This window comes from Chelonia mydas, chromosome 1 (genome assembly GCF_015237465.2).
Source record: "Chelonia mydas isolate rCheMyd1 chromosome 1, rCheMyd1.pri.v2, whole genome shotgun sequence".
Classification (NCBI taxonomy): Eukaryota; Metazoa; Chordata; order Testudines; family Cheloniidae; genus Chelonia; species Chelonia mydas.
In genome coordinates this window covers 173,099,106-173,121,754 of record NC_057849.1, presented here as the reverse complement: position 1 = coordinate 173,121,754, position 22,649 = coordinate 173,099,106, and the positions used below count along the sequence as shown (strand labels likewise).

The 22,649-nt window shown below is 38.7% G+C and overlaps 1 protein-coding gene across 7 annotated transcripts in view; it reads right to left on the bottom strand.

Annotated features, from left to right (window-relative positions):
* NRIP1 (nuclear receptor interacting protein 1) overlaps nt 1-22,649 on the bottom strand; it is a 93,284-nt gene that overhangs the window by 19,729 nt on the left and 50,906 nt on the right. For 3 of the 7 annotated variants that reach the window (XM_043538350.1, XM_043538348.1, XM_043538347.1), the window contains one exon: nt 15,816-15,969. The exons of 3 other annotated variants lie outside the window; for them this stretch is intronic. The gene's annotated coding sequence lies outside the window, so the exon portion shown is untranslated. Of the gene's footprint in view, nt 1-15,770; nt 15,970-22,649 lie in introns of all 7 variants that reach the window. One more of the 7 variants, XM_037905868.2, reaches the window with a different exon arrangement.

The window sequence follows — 22,649 nt, the reverse complement described above, 5'->3', positions numbered from 1 at the left end:
CTCCTGTTGTAGGTTTTTCTTTTTTTTTTTTTTAAATTATCATCATCAAATGCATGTGCACCAAGGCACACAATGCTTAGTAACCAAGGTAGTGTGACACCAGTTCATCCACTTTGAGACTAATGTTCTGATGTGGGTCATTTTCTTGAATGTTTTCCTCAAAACAGATTAGAACAATAAAAACAAACAAGCCATCGTTTCATACTAATGGGAACAAGATAGGGCAGAATTCAGTGATCCTGTCTTTTACCACCATGATAAAATGAAAAATCCATTGTAATATCGTACCACCATCTTTAAACAATGGCCCCCATGTTAACTGGTACTATTAGTTTCTCAAACCACAAATGGCTTAGCATGGAGAAGACCTTGTACAATTTCTGTACAGTGGGACAGGAACTATTTGCATTAGCAGAAAATCTCTACTACAAAGTAAAATTGATTTTTCTCCAGAGAAGTCATACTATTTACTGGAAATAAAGATGCAACCTGAAAGCCAACGCCATATAAAACTAAGCAGGAAATATTTCAGAGACTAACAACATACAGTAAGGAACGTTATGGCAACTCCACCATAACTGTGCAAGAATGACTGTGAGAAGTGCTCACAACATGAATCCTAAATATTATTTGCACAGTTTAAAAGTAACATATTGTACATGAATACATCAAATAAATAATAAATAATAATAATAATAATAATATTCAAAACATCAAAAACTAGGCTGCAACCTCCTCACTTATGAACATAAGCCAGCTATAGGATCAGAATGTTTTTCGAGTAGTTGAATCACTACTTTAACATGAATAGAGAATGTTATTCTATATTCACTGCCACAAAGCTATGATTGAAGGGGTGGGGAAAGATGCTGGGGCTTAACTACCGTAAATGCTCAACACAAGGACATACTCTGAAGTAATTCCTCAAATTTTATGTTGATAAAAATGACAAGCATTTTAAGCAAAAAGATGATATGCTGTCACAAAGTTGTGGAAATAGCTCTTACCAGTATGTTTTATATCTGTCTTTCATGAATGCTAAAGCAAGAAAATAATTGCAAAGCAGCAAGAAAAGGCTATTTATCTTCACTGCTTGTTCCATTAAATGTCAAGAAAGTTCAGACAGGTATTCGGACTCATTTAAAAACTATACAAAACAACAAAAAAGTACATAGGCACTTACTGATCTCTGAAAAAAGTTTATGGTTGTGCTTACATAAAACATTCCCCCCAAAGTAAAAAAAAAAGTCAAGGCAACATTTTGCTAATTAGAGTCCCACAAACAACAATTTTTGGCTACCACTGTTTGTTAATAGGATTAGAGAGTGATCACCACCATTCCAACAATTTCACTGTACATACAACAAAAGTCATTTGTTCCATTCCAAAAGTCATTTGTTCCTCAATCCTGCAAAGCACTTAAGCATGTGCTTAAGTCCCATTTAAGCACATACTAAAGTTAAGCATGTGCTCAAGTACTTTGCTGAATAGAGATGGACTTCCGAACTGGGGGGTCTAAATGGACATTGAACAAGTATCATCTATCTGAAAACCATCATAAAACTTAGCCGTATACAAAACTTAAGTAACAAAAACAAACCAATATGTTCGGGAGCTGTAGAGGTTTTGTATGCAACAAAGACCATCTTCTACTGGAAAGAGGGGAATCCAATCATCAAACAGACAAAAAAAAATTTTTTTTAAAGTGTTTTAGCATTCTTAAGACTAACAAAAAGCATGCACTGTCTAGAAAATATCTTCCAGATTACACAAATAAAAAACAAAAAACAAACAAAAAAAACCCTATCATCGTGTCAATCATACCAAGTTTCAAAGGCATGATTTTAAGACTATAAGCGGTCAGGAAAAAAACTGAAATGGAATAACTTCCTTTAATTTTTATATTGCAGTGGGACATCCTGTGAGGTTGGAATATAAAGTCTATTAAACTGAACTATGGTTTGTCCATCCCTAAAATAGATTTGACATACAAACAAGTACAAGTACAAGGTCAAGGTCACAGATCAGCAAGAAAGATTACAAACAGGACTGATGTAACAGCTGGCATTTGTTCAAAGCTCCTGGTTTTGTTTTGTTTTTTAAGTCAACTTACAAGTGAAACACTACATTTTATTCATTCCGTATACTGTATTTTCAAAATGTTCCCCATCTTTGTAAACCAATACTGTATGCCTGTTTTATCTGATATGGACTGTTATGAGGAAAATTAACAACAAAACTGAGGAAGAACAAATTTATGTTGAACAAAAAAAGGGGGAGAGTGCCTTCTACCACCATTTTCCACTAACTACAACTGTCAATCAACATACATTAAAGCCCAACATTGGGGGAAAAAAAAATCCAACAGTCAAGATTCAAAAAGATCTAAGATCCTGTTTCAGTCTGGAATTCCACTGACTTCTATGGGACTCCACATGGGTGCAAGGGTCTTTGCTTGTGAGACAGGACTTTTTTCCATGCCACAATCTAAACCTAAATTAAAATGATAGTCTGCTTAGTTGCACACACTGAAGTCCCACCACTTGCACATCCATCTTCATCATCAACTGCATTCACCACATATCTCACTATGAAAAAAGTGAGCAACTAAACACAAGGTCTATGTAGAACACAATCACAATAACCTTCTTCATAACAATGTCAATACTGCTGTACTGTGACAGCCTCCTTAATGCTGAGTGTTGAGCCAATAAGCAGATTAAACACAGTAGCAACTTATTAAAACTGCTGAAAATAGTTAGCAATGAAAGTCATCTACCGATTCATCCATCCACCAACCTCTACATTCTCAATGCTTAAAAAAAACAAACAAAAGAATATTTAGCTTATAGGTCACATTCATAGACATACCTTTTGACACTTAAAGACAAAAATAAAAGACACATTGCCTTGTGCAACAAAGTCATGAGACATTTACTTTTTTAAATTGAGAGAGAGAGAAAGAGAGAGAGAGAGAGAGAGAGAGATGGGTGCAGACGCTTTCATAATGCCTAACTGCTTGAGGAAGAGTATAGCTTGTGCTTTTCTTTCGACCTAACACATATACAGCTCACTTGATGGCAACCTAGACATGACTGGGAGCAGTTTATATATAGACAGACATCTAGCTCTATAAATAGGATGATGTGTGTTAGTATAAAGCTTTTACTGGCACTCATTTGGGGTGACCTGCATAACTCACTTGTAATTCAGGCATCTCAAACATTGCCAATAAAACCTTTATTCCATAATATGCTCTCAATTATTTTGTTTATGCCACATTTTAAACTGCTTTAGTCCCCTCCCTCTTTTTTTTTTAAATAAAGTTTTAAAATGTTTTATGGGTACTACATTTGTAGCACTCCACCTATCTGACCACATTGCCTTAGTTTATGATATTCAGGCCTTGCAGTGAGGGTTTTTGTTTTTAATACCATGAGGGTTTACAAACAAACAAAACAAAACAAAAAATCTTTCACGTGAATCATGTCATATTTTTAAGCTATGGTATCTCATGAACCATTGGGACCAAGAAACAAAATGTATATAACACTTCAAATCCTGGAATGTGAGCTCCTGAATGTAATGGTGTAGGCGGTTACCACATACTATTACTCCTAAAATCTTAAATGGTCATTGAGTTTAAGACCAAAATGTGTCAGTTCTGGACCTCAGGACAATAATTCACACTTCCTTACCCCATCTGGAGTGAATGGGGGCGGGGGTGGGCGAAGGGACATTTGCACATAAATTCAAAACACACACACCCCCCGCCCCAACCAAAACAAAAACAAAAACAACCCACCATGACAATGAGTATCAGAGTCCCGTTCAGCTGAGTAGGGCTCATGCAAAGGTGCTAAAAACAGCAGTGTAGATGTTCAGTCTTGGGCTAGAGTCCAGACGGTGAGACCCTGCCCCCTCCCCAGGTTTCAGACCTGAGCCTGAACATCTACACTGCTATTTTTAGTCCTGTAAAGCAAGCCCTACTCAGCTGCCATGGTTTTTTTTTGTGTTTTTTTTTTTTTGGCGCTGTGTACACATACCCAAAAGTTATTTTCTTTGTAAAAGGCTGACTGAAAGCTGTGCAGTGATTTGGAATGTTAGGAGTCATCCCAGCAGATATTAGTAGGCAGAGTACAAATAAGAGGGTCCAAGATACAAAAATAAATGCAATTTACTTAATTAAAAAAAACCACACAACTTCTTTGCATTATGAAGCATAAAATTACTACCTACAGTATAGCATAATCACATCTCTCTCACTCAGCCTAACTGACTGCATCTTACTTCCAGCTTAATCTGTCAGTGCCGAGATCCAGCGTGGCTCAAAGGTCATGCTCCAGGTCCTTTTTGATATAGTCACCTTTCTTTTAATGTGCATATGATGTGTGTTTTCCAAGTCAACACGCCATTGTGGAGAGACTTCAGGTTTTTAAGTCAATACACTGTAATGCAATGGTGCTGATACATGGATAACTTTCATACATACAGGTGTTCTCTTACTGAATTATGATAATTGTTGTTTCTTTTTGTCTCACTTTCCTTACAAAAATATGAACATGAAGCTAATAAATGGATTTCGACCCCGCTTCCGCTGACTACAGGTGACTAGTGGATGATATTATGAGGTTTCACATAAGGTTTCACTATTGTGTTGATTGCCTTCAATGCCTTTCAAAAGAGAATGGTTTCACTACTATGCAAATGGAGGCAGAACCCTTTTCAGGCTAATGCAGTTACAGAACATGCCTTATAGAACCAGAGCCAAGCTCACAGAACAGAGTCATTACAAATACACTTCATATTGGACAGGCAAAGTACAGTCCAATCAAACGGGTGCCAAAGGCGGCTAGTTACACCTACAGTCAGTAGAAAAAAAATTGTGTATTACAAAAAAAATCCTCAGTTCCTAACGAGCAGCTGTCCATGCCCCCAAAACACAACAATACAATTATTAGTACTCATTGGCACTCTAGTTTTCTGTTTAAGGAAACGAAGGTCACTTCTCATCCCATTTCAGTCTTTGAACTATCATCTGATCCCTCCTTGTACAAAAGTGACAAAGACCAAACCTGTGAAGTGGATCAAGTTACCACTCATTGCTTGAGAAAACAAGGAAGAAGAAGGAGTAGGAAATGTACTTTTTCTTCAGAACCCTGATGGCAGAAACTCCTATGTTAAAGGAGACAGCCCTGGACCTTTGTCAAATCCATTTTAGAACAAAAAACAAATTAAATCAGAAAAGTAGAAAGTGAAGACAGGATAGGAAACATCCATTATTTCTATAGTAGTGAGAAAGAAATTCTGTTAATTTTGTATTAGCTCAATGAAAGGGAACCTTTCCTAGCCCTTACTGAGGTGTCAATAACTAACTAGAAGAGAATTCCCCACCCCGCCACTGCTCGGTTAATTTGGATGTACAAGTGGTCCATTCATGAGATCAAAGTCAGAACGCTCAGTACGAGAGGCAGGGAAGATAAACCCTACCTGTTTGTCCCTACTTCTTTCTCTGTCACTGTTTATTATCACTACTACCCAGTGTCACCTACTCATCACCAGAGGGTCATCTTCAACTCCTCCATCCCCTGCCACATGTTCAGGCTGTTCCTTAACTTGACATTTTTTTCCTCCATCTCCAAGATGGAATCCTGTTTTTTCCCCATAGTTAAGACTTTCATGCATGCCTTTATCACCTACCGATTGAGGCCATGTCTACACCACCACTTATGTCAGCAAAACTCATGTTGCTCAGGGTGTGAAAAAAAAAAAAAAAAAACCACACAAATCCCCCCCCCCCCGACTGACGTAAGTTTCGCTGGCATAAGTGATCGTATGCAGAGCGCTATGTCTGCTGGAGAGCCTCTTCTGCCAACATAAAACCACCTCCACGAGCAGTGGTAGCTATTATGTCGATGGAGCGCTCTCTCCCATCAGCACAGAGTGGCTACATGAGAGATCTTACAGCGGCGCAGCTGCATCTGTACAGCGTGCCGCTGCAAGCTCACTAGCATAGGCATGGCCTAAGTTACTGCAACCTGCTCTTCTCTGGCCTGGGTAACTCTGGCCCACTGACATATATGACTTCATCTCTTATCGCGGCCCTCTCCCTACACCCACTTTGCTTCACCAATGCCAACTTCATTGCAACAGAAACCTCTCCTACAAGAATTTCCATGACATGCTCCCTCCTTGCACAAGGATGGCCTCCCAAGACTAGCCTGCCAAGCCACTGTGTTCTCCCCATTCATATCCTTCCCACAATACCCAAGAGAAATGAGTCAAATGAAACACACAACTGAACCAAAATGATGAAAATGAGTCTACGTGTTAACACATTGCTTGTCCTTCCTTGCCTGTCCTTCCTTACTGTTTGCTGCCCTCCCTCATCATGTCATGTATACATTTAGACTGTTAACATTTCAGAACAAATTTGCGTCTGTGAGGCACCTCACATACCTATATCGTCAGACTGACCTCTGATAATTAAATGAAGTCCATGAACAAGACTAGCCCCTAGAATAGACTGATTTTTGTCCCTTCCTATTGCAAAGAAAGGATCTGGAGAGAACATGTTATTTATTGTTTAAAAAACAGCATAGTGATAGAAAGTGCTTCATAGACACATAAAAAGCCACATATGGTTCCTTCCTCCCCAAACCCAACAAACTAAGACTGATAACGCAATGAAAAGGGCAACAGAACATGGTGGGTGTTGATGAGGAGAGGAAAATGCCCTGGGGGGTTAACATAAAGGGGAGTAGATCTCTCCCCTCCTCTTTGGTTAGTGCTATTAAAAATATAGTGAAATTTCTCCCTCTGAGATTTCCCCCTCCTATTCCAATTTACTTTCACTCCTGAGATTACAAACAGAGGAGAGGCTAGAGGAAGAAAGGAAACACTGCTTATAGAGGAACTTTATTTTGAGAGTGGGTTGTTTGATATAATTTTTAAAACAATCATGAGAGCAAATGGTGCCAAAGTGGAAATTATAGATGAAAAAAAGAAATGAATTTTGAGGAGAGATTTAAAGGAAGAGAAAGGAAATCACCCTAGAGATCGAGTTAAATATAAACTAGGCCCTGGTTCAATGTAATAGAGAAGGCTTTGCAATATGTCTCTTAATCATCCTATAAACAGAACTAACCTTTCTGGCTCAAAACAAAAGGCTTCTAACTCAATGGAGTCCCCACTCCACCACTCTAAGTGAGAGAAGGCAGCCGCCATTGGCTCCAATTCTGATCTCGTTTACTACAGATTTACCCCAGCGTAACACCACTAAAATAAATTCTATTTCTCTGAACTGACTGCAATATAAAACTGGGATCAGAACCTGGCCCACTATAATGCAGGAAGCAGGACCCTAGGTGATCACTCAACCGGATGTGCTATAATGACCCTCTTTTTGCTATGGGAGCAAAAGAAGCTTTAAAATAAAAAAAACTTTGTTCTTCTCTACCTGTAGTGGGGGGGTAGGGAGGGGGGGGGGGGAAGCGAGAAAAGAGGGGAAGCCTGGCTTTTTTCCCCCAAAAGCTGACTTGGTATTCCTCTCCTAGCTCACATAGGCAGTGTTTCAGTCACAGCCTCTCTGAAGCTGAACAATTTGGTGTACCAAGAGTTGCTGCAAGTACTCCTGGGCTTTTATGCTGGCAGATTTATGTGAAGAAGTCTCTCTGCCTTTGACATTTGCCTTGAACAACTGTGTTGCAAATGATCTCTAGCCCTAGAGAATGGCATTAATTATTACTATAATAATTTTTTGTAGCACCATAAATTTACACAGCACATTACAGAACACAGATATGTCTCCAGCTCCAAAGAGCTTACAAACTAAGACAAGTCATGGGGACAACAGTTCAGGAAATAAACAGTCTGGCAGTAGGGAAGATGGGAGGAGGGTTTTCCTTACGTGATAGGTTTCAAAGAGGCATTTGAAGGAAGGAAGAAAGAAGGTACTAGAAGATGAGAGAAGAGATACTCTTCCACGTGTATGGGAAAGTGTGATAAAGAGCATGAAGTCATGAGTGGAGGAAGGAGAAGAAGATGGAGCAGCAAGAAGCATGTGTAATGTGAGGGCAAAGATGTAAGTGGAAGCAAAATTATGTAGAGCTTATACCGTAAATTAGGATAAGAAACCTGAAACTGATGCACTACGATATGAAGCCCCTGGAGATATTCAAGGAGGATTTGTCCATGTTATAAGGAAATACCAGCATGGTTTTTGGGCTCTCTCTTCATAATATAGGATTCCCTTCTCCACTATTGTAAAGAGGACTTCATTGATGGGGAGGATAGATAAAATGTTCCAACTCATCTGGACAATGAGCCACTTGCCGGGTGCAGTAATATGTAGTGGCCATTAATAGCATGGAATGATTAAAAGAAAGGAAGCTGTACTGAAGTTAATCTTCCCAGAACAAACCCTAAGAATGATAAAACTGATGCACTGGGATATGCAAATAAGCACTGTACAAATCTAGTGACGCCAATAAATCCCTTCTTCAGTAAATCCTTTCCTTCTCTCCTCTACTGTGTGATTAGTTGCTACCCATTTTGATCAAATTTTATCTAGTTAGTTTTTTTCATGTGAAGTTGGTTCAGCCACCTTTAATCTCAGTGATACATCTCAGATGACACAACCAGAGAAACTGCACATGTAAATACAAAACTGCAAACAACAGATTCCATTATTCTCAAGTTATCCCGTGGTGGGACACAGAAGGAACTTCAACTTCATATGATAGCCTCTACTTGCTATTTATAAAAAATGTTCATCCAGTGCAGTTCCCCACAACTCTTCCATGAAATTATTTTCTTTGCCAAATGATAGCCACATTAGTAAACATACACACTGAGAAAAATTCTCTAGATTAATTCGAACATTCTTAGCAGTCTACTTCTCTTCAACTGAAGGCACAAGAGGCATGAAAAAAGATGCTACTTTCCTCCACTTAGGTGAAGTGATGCCCGAAAGCCTTAACTATGAGAAAAAGATTTTGACAATGATACAGTATGTCTCTTTCTCTGCAAAAGAAAGCCAAAAACAAAACAACCCTGCTGTGATTGTTGCTTATGACACGGATCACAATTGTTTTACTCTTATCTTATGCACTTATCTTATGTGTGTTGTATTAGCTGGTTATCTTGCATCATCTATTTAAATTGTAGGCTCTGTGAGCAAGGAAATGTCTTTTTGTAATTTATTTGTACAGAGTCTGACAGTCTGGGCTTGATCCCTGATTGGGGTCTCCAGATACTACCAATAAACCAAAAAACAGTAATAGCTACACACATGGTCCTCATCATAGCAGTATCAGAGTGCTTCACCAACATCACTGAACATATCACCACAACTACCCTTTGAGGTCGGGCAGTGCTATTATCTCCACTTTACAGGTGGGGAACTGAGATAGAGGAAGATTAAAATGACCGGCCCAAGGTCACCCATGACCTCTGTTGCAGACTTGGGAACGGGACACAGATCTACTGAGTTTCAGTCAAGCACTTTAATTACACGACTATCCTTCCTCCCCACTGATAGGTGCATACGGGGTGAAAACGTCACATCTGTTTAGTACCAGAAAATAGTGTATAACAGTTTATCTCCTCATCTATCCAGGATTGCAGGGGGAGACTGCAGTTACATGACTTGGAATAGACCCAGGATATTATAGTAAATATCCCGATCTGACAATAAACAATGGGGGGTCTTTAATGACCAAATATAGTCCAGATCTAGGTTTTACACATCAGACAGCATATGCAGCAGTAGCATACTGCACAACTCTAAGCGGGGCAACTGGTCCAATACTGAATTGGCCACATCCTGGGGCAGGGACACTACTTCCTGCAGCACCCTAATTTTCCCTCAGAGATTCTCCCACCGTGGCTCAGCGGGGCCAAGCAAGGACCTGGCCCAAGCCTTCCTGGCTTGTGAGAGCTGATGGGATGGCAGTACAGCTTCAGAAGACAGAATTTTGAAACTAGTCATTGGTCCACTGTCTTGCTCCACATAGTCCTACTGAACTACGTATCAATACCGACTAATTTCTAAACACAATGAATCCCTGTAGTTTTGGAATAAATCTCTCTCTCTCACACACACACACGTTACTTGTTGCTCCCTCCCACAAAAATCCATTTTTTTTTAAAATTGGTCATACGGCTTCTACTCGCCACTTGATCTGGATCACCTGGAGTGCTTCTGGGAGTGGGTTGATTAGGCAGAGGAGAAGCAGATGGGGGAGGGTGCAGGAGGAAGAGGGAGGCCTTGATGGGCCATAGTGGAAAGGGACCTGATCTGAAGAAGCCAGATGATAAGACTACCTGATTTTTTTCCTTCACATTTAACAGCTTTGCTAATTCAGATCCAGGTTCTGGAACACTTCCTCACACAAAGTTGTATCTCACTCTGTAAGGAGCCCATTGATTTCACTGGGGCTGATATCAGGGAGGAAAAAGATACTACTCGGTGACCGGGCAGCAGAATCTAACCTTCAGAAATTCATCATCCCATGGGTATCGCGGAAGCCAAAGCATAGAAAGAATTTGTATTTTTTAATCAAACAATATTAACTTTTTTTAATGTGTGTTTTATTAAACTCTAGCAAAACTTCACCTATGGATAAAGAAATTGGTAAAACAGGCTTCAAAGACACAAACATTCTTGTTTGGTCTTGGAAAAAAAAAAAAAGTGTGGCATTTTCTGAAGAGTGTTTTAATGTCTCTGTTGCTGGACCCCTTTACAAGTAGAATTTGTAGGCCCCTTACATGGCTTTTATCGCTTTAATGAAAGAAAACATTTAGAAAGGAATGCACCAAGTGCACACCACTGGTTTAAAAAAAGCAAATACCAGAAGAAACTTCAGAATGGGAGGGGAGAAGGGGAAGCCCCAGTTCTGCTATCGGACTGGTTCTGCTATCGGTCATTACTTATTATGGCTCAGATGGAAGAAAAGCACATTGAGAGTGAAGAAAAAAATAATAGTTTGAAACTTTTGCATCCTTTAAGCACCAAAATTACTACTTAGAGAATAAGCAATCTCTAGATTTGCAAATGCTTTCATAAGAATACATAAACAAAGACAAATACAAACATAGGTGTCTGTGGCCATTTACACAATGTGGCCTTGTCTAGACTAGAAAATTTATCATTTTTTAGCAGTGGGGCAACATAGGAAGTACAAGTATAGACAAAGCTCAGTTGTTTTTACCACTATGTCATAAAAGCCTGCTACGGTTGCCAACTCTCCAGGATTGTCCTGGAGTCTCAGGAATTAAACATTATGTCATGTGATGAAACCTCCAGGAATATGTTCTACCAAAAATTGGCAACTCTAAAGCCTGCACATAAACACACAAAATTTCTTAGTGTAGATTAAGTCCATAAAATAAGAGAGGACCCCAGGCTTGCTGCCCACCATCCAGATCATACTGCATGATCATATATGATAAATTTTATGTTTAAACTCAAGTTTGTTAATTCAGAATGGACACAGCATCCAACAACAATTTGAAATAAGGCAAACAATATCAGAATTAATTGCAGTGGGAGTTAGGCACCTACATGCCTTAAAAATCTGGCCCTACGTTTCAAAATAGAGAATATTAGTAACACCTGTATTTTTCAGGGAAGAATTACCCAGCATGATAGATGCAACAATTCCCCCAAAGAGTTTTAGCAATAGTCTCAGTTCAATACATGGGGACGTTAATTACACAACTGCCTCTAGCATTAATGTGAATTCAGCAGCTACAGACACAATGACAAGATTATATTAATTGTTTACACACATTTCCCTTTGCTTAGGAAAGTTACGCAACAGGTCAACTTCCTCTGTTCCTTGTGCTGAAACATAGTAACAGAAGGGAAAGGGATGGAAATGGGGAACAGAAGTTTCACAATCTTGACTTGGGCATGCATAACACCCGTTGGAAGATGCATGAACTGTAAACCTCTCCCTTCCATTTCCATGATTTAATACTGCCTTTACAGGCAACTCTGCATATTTTTATGTATCTGAAGGGCAGGCTATACTAGATAGGTCCACACTGGACTGACTACTGATCTTGGCAATCTGTAAAGTCAGTAAAATCAGCACTTTGATTTAAAAAACCCAGATGCATTACAGTCACAAAATCCATTCCAGGCCAAGTTTTCCCACCACATTAACAGCAAAAGGAAATAGTTTTCAAACATATTAACATATTATATTGTACATCAAAAGTTTAAATTCTATAGGTGTAGTCCTACATTCCAATTAAAAAACAAATCCACACCCCATCCTAAGCATACAGATTGTTCTGGATCCCTCGACAGGTCATTTAGCATAAAAAGTGATGAACACTAAGGAAGCTTTTGCCTTTAAAAAACAAAAACATCTTCCTTCCTCTTGAACACAGAATATACACTATACCAAAAGCAGTGCTTATCCAAAAATAAAATAAAATAAATATATATATATTTGGAATAGTCAGAAAAATCTTTGCTGGTAGAGTTTTCAAGATCTGACATGGTTTTAATCTGAAATTTTCTTTTCCTCTAATCATTTATTTAAAGTCATAGGTTGATTTATTTATGAAGGAAAGTTATTTGCATTGAAATACTGTATTATTGCCCTGTATTTGTCTAACAAATGTATTCCTCCAAATTCAAAGCAAAAACAGCTTTTCAATAACTGGTTAAAAATTGCTAAAAGTCATTGCAGAATGGAATAAGTTTTAAGTAAGAATTAACCAATTCTAAGGTGTTGTAGTAATTAAATATTGATTTTTAAAAACTCTTGTTAAATTTGGTCAGTTTCTTTTAACTTATGGTTTGAATGTAAAGAACCTGTGTAATTGTTTTTTTATTTTATTACAAAACATGTTTTTTATTGCTTTAAATTGACTACAAAAGGTGGGAAAGAACATCCCATTCACAGAGTACTTTCCTTGTATAAATTAGTTTAGACTAAATAGTTCTAATTTCATTATGAGTTACTTAAATACAAACCATCACATCATATTGCCACTAGGTCCATGCCTCTTGAAGAAATTTTTAGTTTTCAAAGGGTCTATGTGATAAATAACTTACATCCATAAGGCTATGTTCACACTCTTTGCAAGCTGTAAAATATAAACTCAAGGGTACTCTTGTATAAACATATTGCACATCTATAAAGTGTTAATCTTAAATCTACAAGGCCATATGATGAAAGTAACTATTGTAATGCATGTCAATACTTCAGCATTTGGCATCTTTTAGGTCCCTGGTTTCCTTAAAGCAGATTGTTTACTTGTCATCTATTGGAACAATGTGTAGAGGGACAGTTTTAAAAGCCTCTCTCTGACAACTTGTATCTAGTGACAAAAAAAAAATCAGCAAAGATAGATTTTCATTTCCCCATCAAGTTATTAGATTGGGTTTGCATCAAGATTTAAATGTCCTGGACAAGTCTTCCACCTGTCCTAAACTTAATTGGTTGAGACTGTTTGCATTACAAGGGCAGAAATACTTCAAATGTGACCACAAGCAAACATCCAAACAATCACTAATATAACTTCAGCAATGTTAAGAATGGAGCACTGAGTACAGCTCAATATGAAGCAGCCTGAATTTTATTAACAGATTGTTCTACACTTCCCATCAAACATACAATTGACATCAGCACAGCATCTAACAAAAAAAACCCTACACCCAGAGAATCAACTAGGTAAAGTCTGTAACTGACATAGCAAATCAACAGCACTAATCTTTTTTTTTTTTTTTTTTTTTTTAAATGTAAAGTACAAATGTCTATGCAAATGAAAATAAACTACAGAGCACAAATACTACACAAGACTTTTTTCTAAGCCTCGTTCTAGTATAATATTAAACAGTATCATATACCCTATAATATGTTCCTCTTGCTTTTCCTCTCTGCAGCACCAATACATTGGGCCATTTCAATAAGGGGCGGGGGGGGAGGGGGAGAGAAGAGAACCCATATTCAGCAGTTAACTAGAACAACAAATCAGTCACATCTTAGATTTTTCCCCATTCATTTGGATATTAAAAAAACCTCAACCTGGAATTGCATCTGTGCAGGCATGTTGCAACCAGTGACACAGATTTGTGTCACTCAGCGCTATATGTGAGTTTTTGTTATCAATCTGGTTATGTTACCAGTGAAGTATACAGCAAATTTGTCTTATTAGAATGGGCTTAGTTGATTGTAGTAAATAAAGCTGCAGACTCAATGCTCTCACAAACTTTCATTCATTCATTTCTTGTTCTTTACTTAAACTTACAGCATGTGCCACAGAAAGAGCTGAATGTTAAATATTCCTGGAGTGTCACAATATGTAATACAATAAAACAGATTACAACCATACCTTTCTTTCACAGCAGTAGTGCCAAGCACAGGTACACTGTAGCAATCAATTTGTTCTGCAGACAGTAAGGCTTTCATAGAATGCTAATGTAAAAATCTCTTTTCTTTCTCCTTCGACTTGACTCCCCAGTGCCTGGGTCCCGACCAATACAAGGAAGAGGGCGGAATGTCTTCTGCTGAGATAACCACAACTACTAATCAAGTATACGTGTACAAGGGCACAGGATTAAACCTCCACCAGGCTTGACTCAGGCACTGAGAGGCGCTAAACACATGCATAGCAAGGTCAGAATTAAACATGCACACGGACGCGTCTACTTGAGTGAACTAATTCATCACACTTTACCACTGACGGCTTTTTACTTCAGGGGAGTAAAATTACATCCTGGTGAACTGATGAGATTTAGACATAAGAGCATCCAACAACAATTTTGTTTTCCTTGAAATGAGAACTAGTGAACCCTGCTCTCTGTAGTGAAAGGCTGACTGTTTCAGAAACAAAATGTATATGGCAAACTGTTCTGAAGAAGATAAAATGGAATTATGCCATTAGGTTTAACACACATTTAATGTACTTTGGGGGAATTTTCTTTCTAAATTATTTATCTTTAATTTTTAGCATAATCAATTTATGTAAGAATAAGAATTTCACTTTTGTCTAACATTGCAAAAGTCAATCAAGCTGTTCATTTACCTTGAAGTTTATTAGCATAGCAAAGTAACATCCAGATGCTCTCAAATATTGTCAGCAGTACTCATAACATATTTTCAAAATCATTTAATAGGTTTTTATTGGCTGGCATAGTTGGATATTGCATTACTCCTTTAAAATGGGCATGGCATTACCTTAGTCACATAGCCCTAAAGCTACTTTAAAAGTTCTCCTTTAAACATTCGTTTATTTTACTTTCCTTCCTTTCTTTTAAACTATTATAGTATTTTACCACTACATGATATGAACACACATATATAAACAAATATTTTTATTATAAATACGTGGGTGTGCACATCCGCACATTGTAAATTACTGAATCATCACCATACAAAGTCTGGGAAGAGAAATGTTAAAATTTAACAGCAGTTTATTTCTCCTTTAATTTTGCCCAGTTGCATTTGCTTTTTGGTATTTCTTTAGCAGTAAGACAGACCGAGTATGTACGCACATTTATAAAATACATCAAGGCCACCACTATAAATCATTATTAACACGGCTTAACGAATATTGCTTCTCCTGTGGAATCTGTATTAAGAAGAAATAAATGTAAAAATACTCAAACACAACTCTGATGTTACCATTTGGTACTTTACCACCTTTAAAATTAGCAAAATACTTTTGAAACATCAGTGGCTTCAATGAGATATAAAAAAAAAGAGAAGCATAATCAATACAGATGAGTTTGTCCTTGACATACTGACCGTGTCATCAGGCTATTGTCATGTGATATCATGTCATTTCCCCACCTGGCTCATGACCTTGTCCTTTAAATGACCCAAAGCTTCCCTCAAGTAGCAGGAGGCCCCTCCCCGCAGTCTCAGCAAGGTCGAATGGGTCAGCATGTCCTCATCTATAATCCACCACCATTTGTCAGCAGGGAGGCTGGAGGAGGCAGGCTTGCTACAAGGGGAGAATGCCCAATTAGGCAGCTGTCACACAAAGCATAGGCTGCAAAATTATCCCCTGTCAAAAGAAAGAGCAGCTGCGGGTGCCAATTACAGCAACCTTTCAACCCTTTAGGTACTGGAAACTACACAGAAGTAAATGAAGTACAATTAGTGATAACAAATCGATGAATTAGGACAGTAAATTAGAAGTTACTAGCAGGTGAGCTTAGGTCTCACATAATGTTAAGGGCATACTACACCCCAGGCAAGGGCAAGAATGTACAGATTTTACACAGTATCAGTTTTATTCTATCCGTTTTTCTTGCATGAAGTCTGTTTTCCTCCATCATTTTATTCTTACATGCCTGCTGCCATAGAGCAAGTGCAGAATGTGGTGGGGGATGGGAGGGAACCCAAGAAGAAAAGAAGTTGCATTTCCTACTCTTGCCCTTTCATCTGGGCAAAGGCTGAGTTTCCCTTCTCATAGGGAGGTCCCCACCAAGAGCAAGCACAATTTATCTATACTAAGAGTTAATTTCACCCTGACATTTAATGTTCACAGCATCTGACATTCTACATTGAGGAGGTTTGTCCAGAAAGACCAGAACAACCATCCAAATTATAAATCCTCCATGTGTTATTTCATTTACATTTGAAAGCCCTTAAATCTCTATTTGAAGTGTCAACAACTGTGTTACACTTCAGATTAAGGGGGAAATATTTCTCCTTATTTCAGTTCTCCTTGAGGCAGCAACTGCGTATAAGCACAAAGAATGCTATCAGTCACGTTACTCCATGTTTGTTGGCAAAAAATTTGCCTCATGTATAATATTTTTAAAAAGTTGGTAAACCGCCTAACTAACTTAAGTTCGTGGTTTAAGAGGACAGCAATTTGCAGCTGTGCATGAAAGCCAGGCTCTACAGGACACTAAATACTCATCCTTTCCTTCTCCTCTCAAGTCTATTGCAACAGCATTATAGTAAATTTTTGGGCTATTTGCTACCCTACGGTCAAAAGGAAAAAAAAGTAGGGGGTTAAGGAAGGGAGGAAGAAAAAAGGGCAGAAAAAATATTGATGACCAATATAAAGCACCCCAGCACACTGTTAACAGTACTGAATCAGTATTTTGCACACATATTTTGGACCAAACACAAAATCCAATAAAAAATTCCTATTCCAAGACATCTTATGTTATGTATTGTGCAAAAAAATTGAGTTTTAAGTTTAACTGCAGTTAGCTCTTTTTTATATTACAAATGAGCACTCTCTCCCTCCTCTCAAATATATCTTCCACAGGACTTCTCCTTCATAATATTTTTCAGTGGTAGGGGAACTAGTCCAAATTTCTTAAGTTAACAGTTTTGAACACAAAAAGTCAAACATTTATATACATACACTGAGAACCACTTAAAAGAATAATACAGCAGCAGGAATGAATTCACTGATCTTTCAGAAAAAGTTTTATACTCTTGTTCTATAGCCATGAGTAGCATTTCAGGGTAAAAAGAAAATAAGTTCCCTGACTTTTATAGTTCAGATACAGATCATCATTATATGCACATTATTGTCTTATTTGTAAATAGATGGATAACGTTCATTTAATAGCAATTAGAATATTTCTCATGAAGTTTGACATTTCCTTTTGAGTAACACATGGAAATCGCAGCGCAGTGAAAGAGTTAATGTCTTTATAATTCAGTTTCCATCATACTTGGGTGACTCTCTCTTTAAATAATTTAAATCCTCTCCCTCAACTACAAAGCTGTTTTGAAGCCATTTAGCTTTGTTCTTTACATGTGTTCTAATTAAGAAATGACCTTGTCATCACACACACCAGAAATCCTGGATTATTTCCTACAGCAAAAATCCACGAAGCCAAAAAACAGAAAGGAACACTTCTTCCTTTAGTGAGGAACTGAGGAAGTTGTTGGTTGGCTGGCTGAATGCTGAAGCAGTTTCACCGCATAATTTTGTTGTTGAATGTCACAGGGCGGGTTAGTGTGACCTTGAGCTGCATCAGCAGCACAGCAAGGGTCGAGATGCCTGCAGGCGCCCTTGTACTGGATTTGCAAGACAAAACCTTCAAACTGTCTGAAGGACATCTTAAATCTCTTCAAAGGTTTTCCGTACTAATCTGGGCTGCTCTTAGCCGGATCTGTGCCAGTGTGAGAGGCAAAATTAAAACCAAGGTCTTTGACAGAATATTGTCTCCTCTTAACCCTTCTCATGCAGAAGACAACATAGTGTAGGCATTCTAAAGACAGTTTAATAAGCAACAGATGCACACAGTTTAACAAGCTGCATTCCTTCAAAATTATGTAAGCAAGCATGCACTAAGGATGGTACGGTTATTAACAGTGAATATTCAGCAACCCCACTACACAGCATTCCCCTCCCCCCTCCTTAAACCTGAACTATGTTATTTTCCTGCTGCTCTTATATTTATTACAGGACACTGCAGTAACAATCTTATTCTCTCTGGGCCCAGTCCTAAGAATTCAATGGGAGCAGAGGGCGCTCAGCACCTCAGAATCTGGCAATCCTATATAGTCATGAAGGGCCTGATTCTCTTACAGTGGGAAAAGAGGACACCTGCCACAAGGACGATGGAGGTGGGCAGTAGGTGAACTGCATGCAACAAAAATGTTTTTCTTCTCAGCCACCTTGTGCATTTGAGTACATACAGGGAAAGGCTGATTAAGACTTAAGGACTTACAAGGTAGTAAGGAATCACTCAAGTAGGGGATGTCTACATGTGACAAGCCTGGTAGAGCTGGGAAGTGTACCTGGAGTAGACAAGAACTGTCAGCCTGCCTCAGTTTCACCAGGCTATCTGGCTGATGGCTCCCTTCAATTGGTTGACAAATAGGAGTTGTATTCACCAAGTGAATTTGTCAGTGTCATTTAAGAACTATCAACACTCTTACTAAAAAGAAGCATATTATTCAGAGATGTGTTTCTGCACAGAACTCTCTACTTCATTTTTTATTTGAAGAAATAAAAATGTTCTAGGTATCCCCCCCCCCCAAAAAAGGGCAGCTTTCTGTACCAGCAGATAGAAAACTACCTGGGCTTTGGTGTATGTAAATGGAAAAAAAAAATGGAAAAAAAATGGCTTAACCACATACCCTACCTCACATTACAGTGGCTGATTTGGTCAACAGTAACAATACAAATGTTGTAGGAAATTACAAGTAAAGCTGGGTCAAAAACAGACTCATCGTAGTTGTGAGAAATCACCATGACACTTTAGAAATGCCTTTTAACATTTACAATGTATAGGCCAGACAAGTCCTTGGGGGAAGGAGAACTGGAAAAGGAGCCCACTAACACCAGCAGAGGGTGTTCCAGTTCTTCACTGGCTATGCACTTACAGTTTAATTTAATCTGCTATTGTACATTGTCTTTTAAAGTACTTGGCTCTACTATAGACAAAAAAGATATTTAAGTTTACTGAAAAGATAATATTGCTTTGGCAATTATATCACAACTGTTACTGCTAAAATGGGCTCAACTGGTCACTCCTGTGAATGACAACTCTTCTCACAAAACAGCCTTCTTCAACTGTCTGTTTTCAGATAAATATGAAGGAACTGTCAACATTTATCACCACAGAGGGAAGCTACACAGTGTGAAACACCTTATAGATCTCCCAAGTTTCAAACGTACTTATTTTGTTTGGGTGAAGTGCCACTATATTCATTGCTGTCAGAGGAGCCCCTAAGGATCACTGGCAGTTGGGCATGAGCACTTCCCAGACATGTGACCGTGGCCAGACTGGGGAATAAATGGTGGCGTAAGATTGCCTTTGCAACCCTTCCCCATTTAGGGCCCTGCAGAAAGCACAGCTTGGCCAGAGCCAAGGATTAGGCCCACTGAATTTCTGCATTAACTCCTTCTGTGTCCTTTGTGCATTAGAAGAACACACAGGCAGCAAACACAGGTGAAAAAGAACTACTGGGTCATCAAGTCTAAGTCTATCTTACTGCCATTGCAAGACTGTTTTCTACACTTCATTTTTTAGTAATCTTTCTATTTTAACATTCATTAGGCAGGGACTAGGAGAGAATCCCTTAAGTCTATGTATTATAAGTCCCTCTAGAAGAAAGTACTGTGATGCCTTTTATACCGTAAGTATGCAGTGAAATGTAGTGCAGCATAAGCGGCCTCCCAAATTTTTCCTTCATGTAATTGAACTACACAGTGGAGGCAGAAATGTTAGTCAGGGAACTAGTAACACCACCAAGTGTTGTGAAGCTCCTCAAAACGAAAACAAAAATGTGTTGCAATGACCTGGCTGAACAGGGTGCGTTAAAGACGCAATGAAAGCTTTTAAGTCAGGCAACAGATGCTGCCAAGTTTGAGGGAGAATGTAGTCATGCCAAACCCAGGAGCCAGAAAACAAAATGCAAGTTAATAGCTTCATTCTGGAGTTTTAGCACTCCAGTGAGAACGTCCAAAATCGGAATGTCTTTAGAACATCAAACAAGAGGTGGAATGCCTGCATACACATACAGCACCTACATGCACATACCAAGAGTTACGGTGTGGCACTCTCTACACCCATATGCATGGAATTCAACCATACAGATACATTTATCCATCACAACTGTACCAAGTCAGGCAATCGGTCACTGGGCCTAAAATCTGTCATGCTTTGTCTTTGCAGAGGAACACCTTGTTCCAGAAAGTATGATTCTGTTGATCCACTTGGTTCTTCCCCCCACCTCGATCCGCTTTGTGATGTTAGGCAAGACTATCATTGTGTATCCATGTATCATCCTTAATTCTGGCTTTTTCTAATTGCTGAGTTCTTGATTTTGCAGCCATTTAACATTCTTTAAACATTGATGATTGTGTGTGCTGTCTATAATACACACATGGACACCCTCCCCTCTCTCCCCCCACCCCAGTTAATCAACCAAAAAGGAGATAGGGATTGTGGAACTCTCAAATAAACCACAATTTATCCTCCTTGCAATTGGAACTCTACCAACTACAGAATTAAACCTACAAAAGCTAAAGTTCCCCTTTGTAAGCCACTGCACACGCTCATTTGAGACCCGCCTTATCAAAAAATGAACAATTTAAAAACTGTACTATGACCATGACATGGATCCTGTTGCACTGTGCAGTCTCAAACACTGTTCTTACTATCATAGTTCAGCACTGCATATTAGTCTTCCACAAAGACAACAGCCACAAATCATGCTGCTCACTATCAAACATCCTTTCACAGGTTTTAAAAGTCATAATGCAGACAACAGTGATAAATTTGGTGGGGTGGGGTTTGCTTTACGAAAAAGAAAAATCAGCTTTTCTAATTATGTGCCTTACAGACAATAGAAACAAAACACCTCCAAAAATGACTGAAGGATAAGAGACCAAGCTTATTTAGCTGCATGAGCACAGAAAGCTTTTACAGTAAACTTCTAACAAACACTTAATAGCTACTATGAGGATGCACATAATCCTTAGTAATAGAGGTAATGTCAGTTATTGTTGCTGCTTAAAGCTTGAATTTGTTTTTAGTAAACAGAGCATTATTGATTAAAAGTTGTAAAGATAGTTGTGAACCATTTGAAATAGATAGAAAAAGAAAAAGCATTTTTAACAGAAACAGCAGAATTTGGACTTTAGCGTAACAATTTAAAACCAGCAACTTATCTGGGCTAAAGTCTTTGGATAACATCCATGTGCTTTTGTAGCCCCTCATCCCTCCACGCTTTTTTGTGGAGGGGTGGTGGTGGTGGTAGAGTGTTAGTAGAAATTTACAGACGGTTTGAATCATGGCCCCTACTGAGCCCCATGGGTCTGCACCAGCAGGTCTCAACCTGCAGCCCATGAGCTGCTTGCAGCCCAATCAGCACAGTGCTGCGGCCCATGTGACATCCTCAGCGCCATACAGGTAGTATTGGATGCAGCCCACAATGGTAAATAGGTTGAGAACCACTGCACCAACCACCGTCAAAAGGTGTTTTGCCAGAAGAGGGCAGATTTAAATTTGTACTTGGGGCTTTCATGGTGTCCTCCTGGTGAGATATATTCAATTGAATCATTTCTTACACATGTTGCTACATCTCCACAGTTAGCATCACCATTTTTAGGGCTTTACTGGCTGATTAGACAGACACATGGACCTCACAATTACTTACACGGGCCTCATGATCATAGCGGCTTTGCACACATTAATGAATGTGTTTCCAGTTCATACAAGGACTTAAGCATTTGCTTACCTGTATGTATGTGAGCACTCCCACAAGTGTCAATGAGGACTTACTAGCTTACAGTTAAGCAAGTGCTTGAGTGTTTTGCTAAACCAGGGCCTTAACCCTTAATGCAGATTCTTCACATAGCTTCACTGGTTTACGTTAGTAAAATACAAAAGCACCACCACCTGTCAAGGGTTTCTCCTCATGGTCATTGTAAATATTCACAAGCATAGCTTTCTGGCTGTGTGCACAGCAGAGATGCACTTTTTTTTAAAAAAAATTCTAATAAAGAGATGTTTTAAACTTTTTTTAAAGAAATATTGAAAAACATCTTTTAAAATTGTGCTTGCTCTGCTCTCCCCTGCAGCCCCTTGTATGAGGCCTTGCTCAGCAAATCTCGCAATATAAAACCTTGCAAGTCTCTATGATAGATGTCTCTCCCACTTAAAAAAAAAAAATAAAAAATTCTGTCACTCCCCC